Source organism: Ctenocephalides felis, unplaced genomic scaffold, assembly GCF_003426905.1.
Source record: "Ctenocephalides felis isolate EL2017-DRISC unplaced genomic scaffold, ASM342690v1 CF-g0.4_SCAFFOLD_03573, whole genome shotgun sequence".
Classification (NCBI taxonomy): domain Eukaryota; kingdom Metazoa; phylum Arthropoda; class Insecta; order Siphonaptera; family Pulicidae; genus Ctenocephalides; species Ctenocephalides felis.
The window spans coordinates 3,483,350-3,497,605 of record NW_020539727.1 but is presented as its reverse complement, the minus strand read 5'-3'; the positions used below and the strand labels follow the sequence as shown (position 1 = coordinate 3,497,605).

Genomic DNA, 14,256 nt, shown 5'->3' with positions numbered 1-14,256 from the left:
TATTGACACCCGAAAGTTGTCTCAAAACCTACATATGGTAGGGTGTAGGCAACATATGCAGGTTTTATGACAACTTTTGGGATGTCAATATACAAGTATTTACAGACTTACAGCTGGGTATCTCGAATTTCGAGATTCTTACCTAATTTAAGCTTAAATGACTTGGCTATTTATAATATTGGCCATGAAGGCGGCAATCTTCATGGCATTGAGCTTTTACACCGGTTGGTTACTACCATGTAGAAGTGGTAGAGATTTGGATTGGATTTATTTTTCTCACTTTTAAAACTAAAGTCCGCGTAACAACATATGTAATGAATAATCAATAAATATATATTCTTCGATTAGAACTTAGTGACATATCATTAACGTAATAAGATCTTGCAACAAATACATAAATTATACCAACAAATCAGTGTTTCATACAGTCCACAGCCACAAAGGTTAAATTATAATATAATATAACCTAACAACCTAAGTTATCAAAGTATATTTACTTAATACGCATACATAAAAATGTTAAATTCGGTGAAGCCAGAGAAAATAAATTTGGTTCAAACGATTTAGAATGACTTGAAACTTCTAGAAAACAAATGTGCAATTCGTAGTTTCAGGCTTTCAGGTTTCAAACTTTTCATTCAGATACTTTGTAATACAAAAACGACAAAAACTATACCTTCGAAACTGTAGGCCAATTCTATCGTAAAATAGTTCGATGTTGTCAAAAATTGTCAAAATGCCATGCATTGTCTGTGTGAACAGGCCTTTTTCACATAAAATGTAACTTCTCACATGTGTTATTATGACATCAGAAAGATGCGCTTATGAAAAGATTTTTCTTTGCATTTGTCCGTTTTCTAGGTTAGGTTTTATATTTAAAACGGCCGACTGCTTAGCAAATACATAACATTTTGACAGTTTTTAGTACTATTTTATATGAAAAATGGCAACGTAACATAGCGTTGCCATTGGTCTATTTTACGGCAGAATTGGCTCATTAGTTTGTTCAACATCACTATTTTTCATACCTCCATTAGGATAGCTATTAAAATCAAGTAAAAATTTATATGATCCTAATTGCTATTGCTTGGGTGGAGCGACTAGGGCGGATGCTAAGCACGCCATTATGGAGTGCAAAAAATGGGAAAGGGGTTGGAGGGAGATAGTAAGACAAAAAATCTTCCTCCCAACTAATTTTGTTATAAATTTTGTTATAATTTCTGTACAATTATATACAATCATATAAAATAAAATTGGTAGGTGAACTTATAAGGTGTATATGACTAATGTATGTGTATATAAAGTCAACAAATAAACAATAAAAAAAAGTTTAAGAAAACTTCCATATATACTACACAAGCAACAGGAATGGCAAATCTCTTTTTTCCAAGTTATTGAGAGCATACCTTATGAGATGATTTAAATAGTGTAAATATCAATTTAGATTATGGAAAACTAAAAACCCTATTTTTCTAACCTTTTGCTACTTCTATATAACAAAACTTTTATATAAAGAGAGCTGTTCAAAATGAACGATATGAAAAAAAAAGATAACTTTTGCCTGTTGGATGCCACAGGAAACGTTTAAATCACATTTGATATAGAAAACAATATGAAACACATTATGTTCCTGATTTTTTTTTTAAACAAAGCAGTAGTGATATCTGTTTTCACTTATAAATATAAATCTACATATGTTCATAAGTAAAAATATATATCCTTTCGCAAATGTATTGCAGATAAGCTAATATAACCAGAAAAAACAAATATCTGCCTTTTATAAATCTGCTTAGAACATAGAACTGTTTGTTTGAAAACTGAAACTTTGAAAAATTAGATTTTTGAAAATTTTGAAATCTTTAAAAAAAATTGGACTGTTTGCAAAGTTCTTAATTTTTTATTTCAAATTTTTTAGGAAGAAATATAGAAACGCGTAAGCGCTGCGTTGCAGTTTTATTAAACATGGGTACGCAACTCATAGAAATATAAAAAAATATATTTACTTCTTATTAAAAGCCCTATAAAGTATCTGATAATTTGATGTGCATAGGTCTAGTCAACAAAAAATTGTATCCGCGCGCACACACACCCACACACACACATCCATCAATTTTTTCGAAAATATGCCAAAATGTTCAGAAACCTATGAAACAAAGATATATGAAAATTTTCGATATTTTGCCATTACTATAACTAACCGTACAGAATGTTAAAAAAATATGAAGCAGGAAAATGAAAAACAACATTTAGAAGAAAATGCGATGTTTCAATTTCATACTTAAGTCGCTTGAAAAATCAAGCAATTTTGATTTTCTCGGTTTCAAAACCTGTCCAGAAATATCATGTTTTTTATGGTGGAATTAAAATAATCTTATATTCGGTTGACTTGTATGCCTTTATGTTTTTTGTTCCTTGTTTGCTTTGTTTTTCTTTCATCTTCATCGCCACTGCAGTTTTTGCCGCGGCCAAAAGAATTTCAATTTATATTTTTATGGTTTTCCTTAATACCATTTCAGGAACGAATATTCCCATGTAGAAATTAATATCGGTACAATATATTACCAATATCGGTTTTCTGTGGCCGTGATTGCCTATATTGCAAAAATATCGGCGAACGTCGGTTCTGTGATGATGTCAACTAATCGATCAGGCCAACGTCAGCCGATATTGAGGCAATAATCTCTATAAATGGCCTTGTCCAATATTGGTCTCAAACTAAAATAGAAATATTGATGCAATATTTTTTATCATCGGCTAATAAATATTGTCCCCAAATAGAAGAATAAATATTGATGCAATATTTTTTTATCATCGACTGATAAATATTGTCCTCAAACTAAAATAGAAATATTGATGCAATATTTTTTATTATCGGCTGATAAATATTGTCCTCAAAATAAAATAGAAATATTGATGCAATATTTTTTTATTATGGGCTGATAAATATTGTCCTCAAACTAAAATATAAATATTGATGCAATATTTTTTTATCATCGGCTACAAAATATTGTTCCCAAAGTGAAATATAAATATTGATGCAATATTTTTTATCATCGGCTGATAAATATAGTTCACAAATTGAAATAAAAATATTGATGCAACATTTTTTATCATCGACTGATAAATATTGTCCACAAATTGAAATGAAATTATTGATGCAACATTTTTTATCATCGGGTACAAAATATTGTCATCAAATTGAAAAATAAATATTTATGCAATATTTTTTATCATAAGCTAATAAATATTGTCCTCAAAATAAAAAATGAATATTGATGCAACATTTTTTATAATTGACTATTAAATATTGTTTGCATGTTAATTAATAATAAATATTGTTTCCTCAAATTCCTCAATCATAATTATTGTTATTATATTTAAATGAAAAACAAAAATCTTATCTGGGATCGAACCCGAGACTACGACGTTAAGAGTCGGCAACGCTAGCGCTTAGCTATCGACTCAACAGAACGAAAACAACATACGCCAGATATATATGGCTGTAAATATTTAACCATGTAATTATTCACCCTTACAAATTAAAAGGTAAAAGATACGTAAAAAGTTTATTCGGACGAAAGATGCGGAATAAAATTACGAATAAAATGATATATAATTCAATATGTGTGTTCGTATAATTATTTTCAGATTTTTCAATTTTTCTTGAATTTTAGCACTGCAACTCGCCCATAGGCCAAACCGTTTGAAATACTAAGTTGTGATATGTGGAAGAAAAACTAAGAATTTTGAGACGATTCTAATGATGTATAATACTTTATACGGTTTCTTTATGAAAACCTCAAATGTTGAGAATAGTATAAAAATTCAGTTTTCCTTTCATTATAAAAAAGTTATAAATGTTACAGGGTAATTTATTTTAAATACTGTCCGATATATATAAAACTAATTGAAAACTTTAATTTTATTTACTCATACAATTATAAAATAAAAAAATAATAATAAATGGACTGGGATTTGAACCCCAAAATCAAAATCAAAAGGCTGCGACGCTAGCCATTACACCACCAAGATATACAATCTTGTTGTAGTAACTCACTATCCTGAACCGCAGGTATAAGGTTCTAGATCTTTCTATGCCTTCTATGCATGACGTATGCCTACAAGAAGCGACGCGCGTCACACGGCGTCCTTAGCCTTTAATGCAAAATTGTTAATTATAGTATGTTTTAAGATACTAGTTTTGCTGGAAATAATCGAATAATATTTTCAGTTATGTGTAATGTGTAATAGTGTTATAGTGTACATTGTTTTCTAATGTGTGTAATGTGCATTGGTGCGAAATATATACCACAAACAAGTTTGGTTAAGTAAGCATTGTCTCTGAAAATATACAATATTTCATTTCTTTGTTGTTACTTTGGATTAAAATACAAAGGTTTGAAAGTTCAACTTAATTTTACGTCATCTGATTTGATTTGGGATGGATAGATTAAGTAATAAGTTATGTATATCTAACATAACCTTAGTTTTAATAGACGAATTCTTTTTACTATTGGTGAGTATAATACTTAATTATGCGTTTATGCATTGTAACTAATAGCTATTTATTTTTAGAATAATTACTGCTAACTACATTATTATTAGTATCTCTAATAAATAATCGGAAACTAGCTATTCGAAATGTCAAAATTTGCAAGTTTTCAATAAAAATGGTAAGAAATGCAAGATAATTTTATTTTTCTCACTAAGGATTTTTATATTGATCAGGAGTTTAAACACATTGAGAAATCAGTTGTACATATTACGTGAAATATAATAAAATATAACATAATAAAATATAACATAACCTAATCTTTTTGAGTGAAGACATACTGCACTTTCATATTTATAAAAGGTAAGACAATACTTGTTATAATATAATTATATGTCTCGGCATTTAAAACATATTCTTATTTATTTTCAGGTAATATTGTTGTAAGCGCAGAAAATAGAGAAACTGGTTTGCTTAGTAGTAAAATGTTATCGAAAAGTTTTTCATCAAAAGTTTGTAACTAAATAAGTTATAGAAAGGAAAGATATAAATTTTGACAGAATAGTCATAATGTTTGATTATAATAAATGCAATGTGGAATGTCAATAAATCTGTACATTTGCATAGCAAGATTTTAGACTATGATATGAAGTCATTATTTTTTAAGGTAAAAGTAGAGTCGAGTGCATTTTACAATCTCATTTTAACGCTTTCATAAATTATTCATATTGATAATATATAATGATATATTATAAATTTATTAACAAGGAATACAAGGTTTCAGATGACAATACAAACTTGGACAAAAATATTTTGGGGTTATGATTGAAAAAGTTTCCCAGTCACTGTTCTAGACGATGAAATAAATATTTCATAATGGATAATAAATATATTAACAACAAATAAAATATGTTCAGATGCTGTGAAATGTTTTATCGAGTGATGATGTTATAAATAGTTAAGTTAATTTGCATTTATTACTTTTATTACTTTACCTACCTTACATTTGATATATATCACGTAAATTATAATCGAATAATTATTCGATTATAATTTACTTGATATATATCAAATGTAAGGTAGGTTTTCCAATGACTGTTCTAGACGATGAAATAAATATTTCATAATGGATAATAAATATATTAACAACAAATAAAATATGTTCAGATGCTGTGAAATGTTTTATCGAGTGATGATGTTATAAATAGTTAAGTTAATTTGCATTTATTACTTTTATTACTTTACCTACCTTACATTTGATATATATCACGTAAATTATAATAGAATAATTATTCGATTATAATTTACTTGATATATATCAAATGTAAGGTAGGTTTTCCAATGACTGTTCTAGACGATGAAATAAATATTTCATAATGGATAATAAATATATTAACAACAAATAAAATATGTTCAGATGCTGTGAAATGTTTTATCGAGTGATGATGTTATAAATAGGAAAGTTTATTTGCTTTTGTTATTGTTATAAAAAAAGTTTACTTGATATGTATTAATAAATATCTATTAAAAAAATAATCAATATTTATGACACTTTTGTGTTTTATAAATAATCATATTTTTAATGCAGTTATATATTTGTATCATTGTTTATATTTAATAAATGAATTTCCACAAAAACATTCTTAATAAATTTACGTATATGTTCATTTCAGAAATAAATAAATAAATAAATAAATTTCAGGTGTTTTATTGTTAAATAAATGACATTGATTTATGCGTTATATTATTTCAACTTCAAATCTTCAAATATTTGTGTAATATTTCAACATCAGTTATAAGTTTCAGAATAATTTAATAATTCAATAATTAATAATTCAAAATGTTCACCAGCTCTCTGTCTAATTGTATATTACCTTACCAACATTCAACAATTTGTAGGCAACATTGGTTCCAAATTTCCAAATATAGACCAATATAGACCAATGTTGGTTTACCTATATGGCCTCAATATAAAAAATGTTCAATTTTTATGACCAGCCGATATTGGTTTCAAATTTGACCAATGTAGATTTTATATTGCTTGTAGATTCAGACCATATTAATTTCTACATGGGTTGCGTAATGATATCAATTTTGGTCGCAGGATTTAAAAAAAAAAGGCGCCGAATATTTTAGCGATTTATGGGTTCTTGATTCCGATGGGACGAAAAAGTGATCAACTAAAATAAGGTATTGAGTCGTAAGCCATAACTAAGGCCACTTCTTATAGTACATTAGATAAAGATAATAGAATAAAATGGTATATGTTTTTCACAACCGTTTTCATATTAAACAAAGTAACTAGTGGTGTACGAGGTCTGTTCAAAAAGTACCCGGAATTTTCGTTTTTTCAAAAAAATATTTATTTATTCGTCTACATTAATGTGGTCCCCTTCAAAGTAGTCCCCCCCAGATATAATACACTTATGCCAGCGTCTTTTCCAATTTTCGAAGCACCCTTGATATTCACTTTTTGATATGTCCTTGAGCACTCTCAGCGATTTTCTTCAATCGAGGAAAACCGCCGTCCTTTCATGGGTCTCTTCAACTTTGGGAATAGGAAAAAGTCACACGGAGCCATATCTGGTGAATTTTTGCACTTTTCTTCCATTGTAAAAATCGCCGAGCTCAGAAAAACACGTCGAACCTTAGCGACTACCACAGACAAAGTAAACAGTGAATATAGCTGAAAATTTCATCATACTTTAGGGGCATGTATACCAACACAATAAAAAAAAAATTTTGACAATCAGACACTCCAGACCCGCGAAATTTAATTATTAGTAATTCCGGGTACTTTTTGAACACACCTCGTATAGCTTCGTGCCTTAAAGCAAATTGCTAAAACCTAAAATGTAAAATATTAGAAACTTTTCAATTCTCTACTTTATAGCTTTACAAAAAAATTGAAATTATTAAATTATTATGGAAACATAAAACAAGGTCCAATGAAGATATACATTCATGTTGATTAGCTGACAAAAATAAGGTCAAACGTACTAAGTGCTAAAATAGGTTTCAATTTGCACAAGGCCTGTTGACGCATAAGTTCCAGTTCGAAAAATTAGGGCGAGAACTCTGTCACCGACGCCGTTAATAAACAAACGCAAATATTATATATATATATAATATATATATATATATATATATATATATATATTTATAAATAGAGGAAATACGGACCAAATGATATAATCGACAAAATGACACAATATTCGCTACTTTTCCGCAGCTGTACAACGCGAAGAAAGCTATAATAATCATAACTCTGTGTCAGATGTTGAGCGTCATTGTCACAGTCTTGTAACACAGTAATGAGTTCAAAAGTTTATTTTAAGGGTGGTTTTGTGAAGTTATTTTTAAGACTTATTATCTTCTATATATATAAAAATAAGTCGGTCTTTCCTTCCTGACGAAATAACTCCAGAACGCACGAACCGATTTCGACAATTTTGCATTCGTTGGAAAGATCTCGGACTCCGTGAGGTTTATGGCAAAGAAAATTGAAGAAAGATTTCAACAGAAAAGCGGAAAACACTTTCTTTTCACATACAGCGTCGTCTCTGATACTTGCATGTACTACAAACTAATACTTTTTGTTTGACTGCTACTCATTTGTTTGATAGCTACTCATTGTTCTCTGCTCAGTTAATTTCATATGACAAACCGGCATTGTGTTCACTGAGAAATTGTGCAAAGAATAAAAAAAAAGTTATTCGTTTCCTAACATTTCAATTGGAAACCATCAAATCAATCACGTGTATTGTGAAAATTTTTATTCAATTTCAACAGCAGGCATTTTTTTCCTTCATCTTTTATTCACCAAACGAAATGTTACATAAAATGAAACCATCTGGAGGTGAAACGGAGTTCGCCCGGTTTGCTAGTTATTTGTAATTATTTCTAAGTAAGTCGATTAACTTATGCCACGACCAATGATTTTGATCAATTTTAATACAATTATCAGGTGTTTAATGGAATTTTTTATTGTTTATCGATTTTTGTTTACTTTCAAACAAAATTAAATACTTGGCATAAGCTTTGGGACAAAATGGTAATAGTAGTATTTTGCAAGAACTACAAGGTAGTTCATTCGAGCCTTGGAGATCAAGAAAAAAATCGAGTACTTCTCTGACTCTGACTATAATTTCTTATAAAAAAGCCCAAAAAATTCACCAGTTAAAAGAAGAGACTTGCATTGATTGCAAAAACCTCATTTCTGGTTCTGAGTCCGAACAAAAGCTGGGAAATTTAGCTAGGGCTGGCAACGAGGACGTTCGAAAATGAAAATTTTTGCATTTCTCGACGTTTTGAAGGTTTCTGAACATTTTGGCATACCCCAGAAGAAATGGATGTGTGTGTGTGTGTTTTTTATGTCCGCATTTTTTCGTCCACGTTTTCGGGCGCACGGATCAACCGATTTGAAAAATTCAAAAACAACATTCCATGCGTATTGATAGGGAGATGTGCTGATTAGCTTTTGGCAAAGGCAGGTCCAGCCGTTATGGAGATACGAAGCAAAGAGTGCAGAAAATACAAATCGAGTTTTTGAGAGAACGGAGTATCCGATTTGAATGATCTAAAAAACATTCAAATATGTTCTTTTCGTATCATTTTCACTTTGTTGTTTAAATATGTTGTAAAAAATATGTTTTACAATAGATAATACATAAGTATTTGTTTTTCTTTATTTTATTTCTATGGGAAGTTTACTCACAATGTATGTTTGTGTTCATTAACTTCCCGTAGGGTAAGTTATTGTAATGGGCCGAAAATCGGAATTGAAATTTTTTACATTTCTCGACGTTTTGAAGGTTTCTGAATGTTTTGGCATACCTCCGAAAAAATGGATGTGTGTGTGTGTGTGTGTGTGTGTGTGTATGTGTGTGTGTGTATGTATGTATGGATACAAATTTTCGCCCACGTTTTTGGGCGTACGGATCAACCGATTTGAATGGTTTAAAAAACATTCGATTCCTATTAATAATGAGAAGAGCTGATTAGTTTTTGGCAAAGACGGGTCCAGCATTTACGGAGTTAAGGAGCAAAGAGTGCAGAAAATAGAAATCGAGTTTTTGAGAGAACGGAGCATCCGATTTGAATGATCTAAAAAACATTCAATTAGTAATGATTGGGAAAAGAGGTTATTAGTTTTTCGCAAAGGCAGGCCCAGCCATTACGAAGATACAGAGCTAAATGTACAAAAAATGGCAGTTTTTGAGAGAACTAAGCGTCCGATTCCATTGATTCAAAGAACTTACTGCTTGTCTTAACAAAATAATTGATTTTGGAAAAAAAAATTTTGTACCATTTTTTTTTTTTTTTTTTTAATTTTTTGTATATCGAAAATAATTCAGATTTTATTTTCAATTCTGACTATAGTTCTAATATACTTTAAACAAATAATTTCAACTCTGCAATTCACTTTATATAATTCTTATAAATATTAGACAATGTTGCAGTACTTATAATAATCTATTTGAAAACATTCAATATTCCTCGAACATTTCCTTACGAAACGGGAAGTTCCAGCAATTTGCCTTAAGGCACGATGCCACCCATCCCCACTAGTTTTCAGTACTTTTTGGGATAAATTTCTTCAGTAATTATACAGCAATCAGTTTCGCTGATAGAATATTTCTTAAAGTTTGTAAAGTGTAATTGTATTTAACGAACAACACTTGGAAAAAAATGAGACGACGGATTAGGAAAACCTAGAAAAATCTATATTGTAGATAGTAGTAAAATTTAATATGATATAATGACATCAATTCAAACGAACAAACTATGCCATCTATAAATTTTATTGAAGGGCCATAAATCGCTTGCCATATAAAGATACCAAAAACCCTATCAATACCATAATTAGAGAGTTTCTTCACAAATTAGATTTTTATGTTAAGAAAATATGATAAGAAATGAGTCTGAAATATGACCTAAATAATAGCTTTACTGTTTTATATATTAATAAAGCAATTTTTTAGATTTTCTTATGGTGTATATATAATTTATGATATTTACTATCGATATCTTTATTTATAACAGCCATTTAGGTGTAAAATGAGGTAAGTGTAAAATATTCACCATTAATATTAAATATTATTATTTAAAAATTCTTGCTATTATAATTATAAATTTTGCAGAATATTAATTTAAACAAAAATAATATATGACTTTATAGAGTACTAGACTGATGCCTGATAAAAGCTAGAAGCAGATTTATTATGAACATTATTTGGTGATTTTTTTTTTAATATAGAAGAAGGACAAAATCAATAGGACAAACCTAATAGGAAAATTTCACTCTATCTATAATCTATAATTTCAATATTAAATATCTTCTTCTATCTTAATTACTGTGAAATTTACTTAAACAAGGGCATCATAATAAAATCATTTGACGGTAAAATAATTTTAGTTTAGTGAAATTAGAAATTTACATACCATGGCACGATGATTATGTACAAACTTGAACAATCTCAAATGTTACAATGAAATTAATAATTCTGTTTATTGAGAACGAGAAAGCCGAGCTCAATTCATTATAAATAAATTTATTTTTGACCTGTGAATATAAGGAGAATAAGACTCGTACAATTATTTGATGAATGAAGTCACGAAGATGATTGTTTTATTTGTTTTAATTAAATTGATTCTAAAGGTGATGGAAGAATTTGCAATTGAAATAATATTGAAAATTAACTCTTAGCATTCAAAAATTTTAAAAGAAAATAGCTAAAAACTTAAATTCCTTGTAAAGGTATAAAGGCTTTGCGGTCTAATGAAAGCATTAGAACAGAACCCATGAAACCATTCACATAGAGAATAAAATTTGTATTTACTCGTATTATTAAAATCTCTAGAAAAAATCTGATAATTTGGTGAGCCTCATCAATTTTGACTGCTTTATCCGAATCCTCTGGGCCTGTCTTCTCAGAAATTTAATCAGTTTATCAATACAAGCACAAACAAAATGTTTTTAAATCATTCAAATCGGACGCTCCGTTCGCTCAAAAACTGAATTATTATTTTTGGCACTTTTTGCCCCGGATCTCCGAAGCATGTCTCCGTATGATTACAAATCTAATGTTTTTTGAATTATTCAAGTCGGTTGATCAGTGTTTCTGAAAGCGTCGATGAAAAGTTGTATCCATACAAAACACACAAACACACACACATTAAAAGATAAGTATAAAATCTAGATAACATTCTAGATCCTCCCACACACACTCATTTAAAAGATAAGTATAAAATCAGTGCAAGAATGATAACATTCTAGATCCTCCCCCCACGAAGTAATGCCTAACGGCGGTTTCCGTGGGGACTATCAGGACAAAGCGCAGGTTTTAGTCGGTATTATACCCAGGCGGCATTGAGTCCGACATACGTAGACAAAAGACCTAGTCTGGGATGCGTAAATGCATTTCCTTCGCTATACAAAAAACACACAAACAAGTACATCAGTTTTTTGAAACAAAGACATAAAACAATTTTCATTTTAATTTTTTTTTGCCATTACTGTAACTTACCCTACTGTTTAATAAAACAATACTTCTCGTGTAAATGTATGAAATACTTATGCAAAATGTATAAAATTAATATATAAAATATAAATTTTTATTCGAAATTCATTAAATAAACTTTCGAAAAACTATGAGTGTAAAATCGGGATCAAAAACCAAGTAACAATTATGGCATTTATGCTGTTCATAGAAAACCAATTAAATTCAATTTCCTAAACTATTGTTTAATAAATATTATTTCGATAAACAGTAATTGCGTTGAAACTTAACACGTTTTACAGAACATAACATGTATTTAATTGAAGGAATGTATTGATAACAACTTGTCGATATAACGATAACAAAACATATATCAGGTGGAACGTAGGTACTTATTACGGAACAAAGGTGATATCTATTATTAATTCGTCTATTAGTCAAAAGACAAGACAAAAATAGACCATTATTGAAATTACAGATTTCCGAACTTCATATTTAACCTTTTTTTAATTTCCATAAAAATCATGTCAAATGATTTATTACTTCCTATTTAACTTACTCATCCTCCCCTTACTGTTGTCAATTTCTAGTATATATATTTACGGTGTTTATGAAAATGTTTTTGGCGATATATATCATGGTCTTATAGATCTTACTGAAATATTACGGCCTTACGACAAGTAGTTTAGTTTTAAAAATTCATCAAAGTTTTTTGTTTTAGAATTAAACCCTTATTTTCAACATCATATATTAGTTAATTCCAGTTTAATATAGTGTAATATGTAATTTGAATGATTGTATTGATATCAATTGGATAAGTGTGCAATTTGTTATTATATTTTTGTTTGCTTATAAAAGACAAATAAAGTTTATAGTAGAAAAAGACAATTATTGATAATTTCAGAATAATTATCAGACCATAATATGTATTCACTTTTTTCACTTGGAGTTATATTGTAGATCTATATGTTCAAACGAAAGTACTAGGCTACAATTGAACCTAGGACCTTGTGGTTGCAAAGCCAAAGCTATTACTAATGCGAAACAGACAAACTCAAAAATTTCAAGTTTGAATATAAAATAAAATCATAATTTTAAGTTATTTAATTATATAAAAATTAAAATCATAAATTAAATCATAATAACAGCAGGTCCAGCCGTTACGGAGATACAGAGCAAGGAGTGCCGAAAATAGAAAACGAGATTTTGAGGAAACGGAGTATATTATTTAAATGATCAAAAAAAAAAACAATTTGTAATAATTTGCAGAAGTGGTGATTAGCTTTTGGCAAAGACAGGTCCAACCGTTTCGGAAATACCGAGCTAAATGTACAAAAATTGGCAGTTTTTGAGAGAACTAAGCATCCGATTTGAATGATTCAAAAAACTTTCTGCTCGTTTTGAAAAAATAATTGCTTTTGGAGAAAATCATTTCAATTTTTTGTTTTCAAAAAAAAAATTCTCTATATCGAAAATAATTCAGATTTTAATTTTAATTCTGGCTAAAGTTCTAAAACATACTTAGGGGGCGTCCATTAATCACGTGAGCGAGTTTTTGAGGATTTTTAGACCCCCCCTCCCCCTTGGTGATATTTGGTAATATTCAAAATTACCCCCCCTCCCCCACCAAACATCACGTGTATTTTTAGTTACGTGAAAAAACTGTAAAATTTTTGAAAATGTTTGAACTTTTTTATAAAAAATAGTAAAAAAAGTGAATACACGTAATATCTTGCTATACCCCTCCCTCCCCCTCGTGATATTTCGTGATTTTTTGTCTAATAAATTAAATTCAATTCAATAAATCTATTGAAGTGTATTTTATAAGATTAGCTTTAGCTTTTGTTGATCTTTATAATTTGGATATCTTTCTTTTAGATATAAATGTCACCTTTCTAACGAGCATAAATCTAAAATTGTCTGATCGATACTTTACGAGAAATCTATCAGTACAGCCATCTACCAAACAAATTATCGATTTCTTTTTCCCCAACCTAATATAAAATATGAATATATTTCACCAGTATGAATTTCATAAATACTGTGACAAGATAAAGGGTTAAGGGTCGCTTTCTTGGGGTTGACTAAGTAATAATAATAATGACTAATTGTAAGTACAATTTTTAAGTAAAGTACTCCTTAATCCGCACACTGCTTAATTTGCATTACATGATAGATATGTGCCATGATGTGTGTATTATTATATTTAAGTGAATGATTTCATGCTACATCTTAATTATAAGTTGTATGAGAAAACGACAG

General features: G+C 29.2%; 1 protein-coding gene and 1 long non-coding RNA gene across 3 annotated transcripts in view; one reads left to right on the top strand and one right to left on the bottom strand.

Annotated features, from left to right (window-relative positions):
• The window catches only part of LOC113389108 (coronin-2B-like), a 124,881-nt gene that overhangs the window by 104,174 nt on the left and 6,451 nt on the right, over positions 1-14,256 (bottom strand). The gene's annotated exons all lie outside the window — the stretch shown is intronic.
• Positions 4,654-4,962, top strand: LOC113389110. Its single transcript, XR_003368210.1, has 3 exons — positions 4,654-4,673; positions 4,729-4,855; positions 4,925-4,962. It is a non-coding gene; the product is annotated as an uncharacterized LOC113389110 (long non-coding RNA).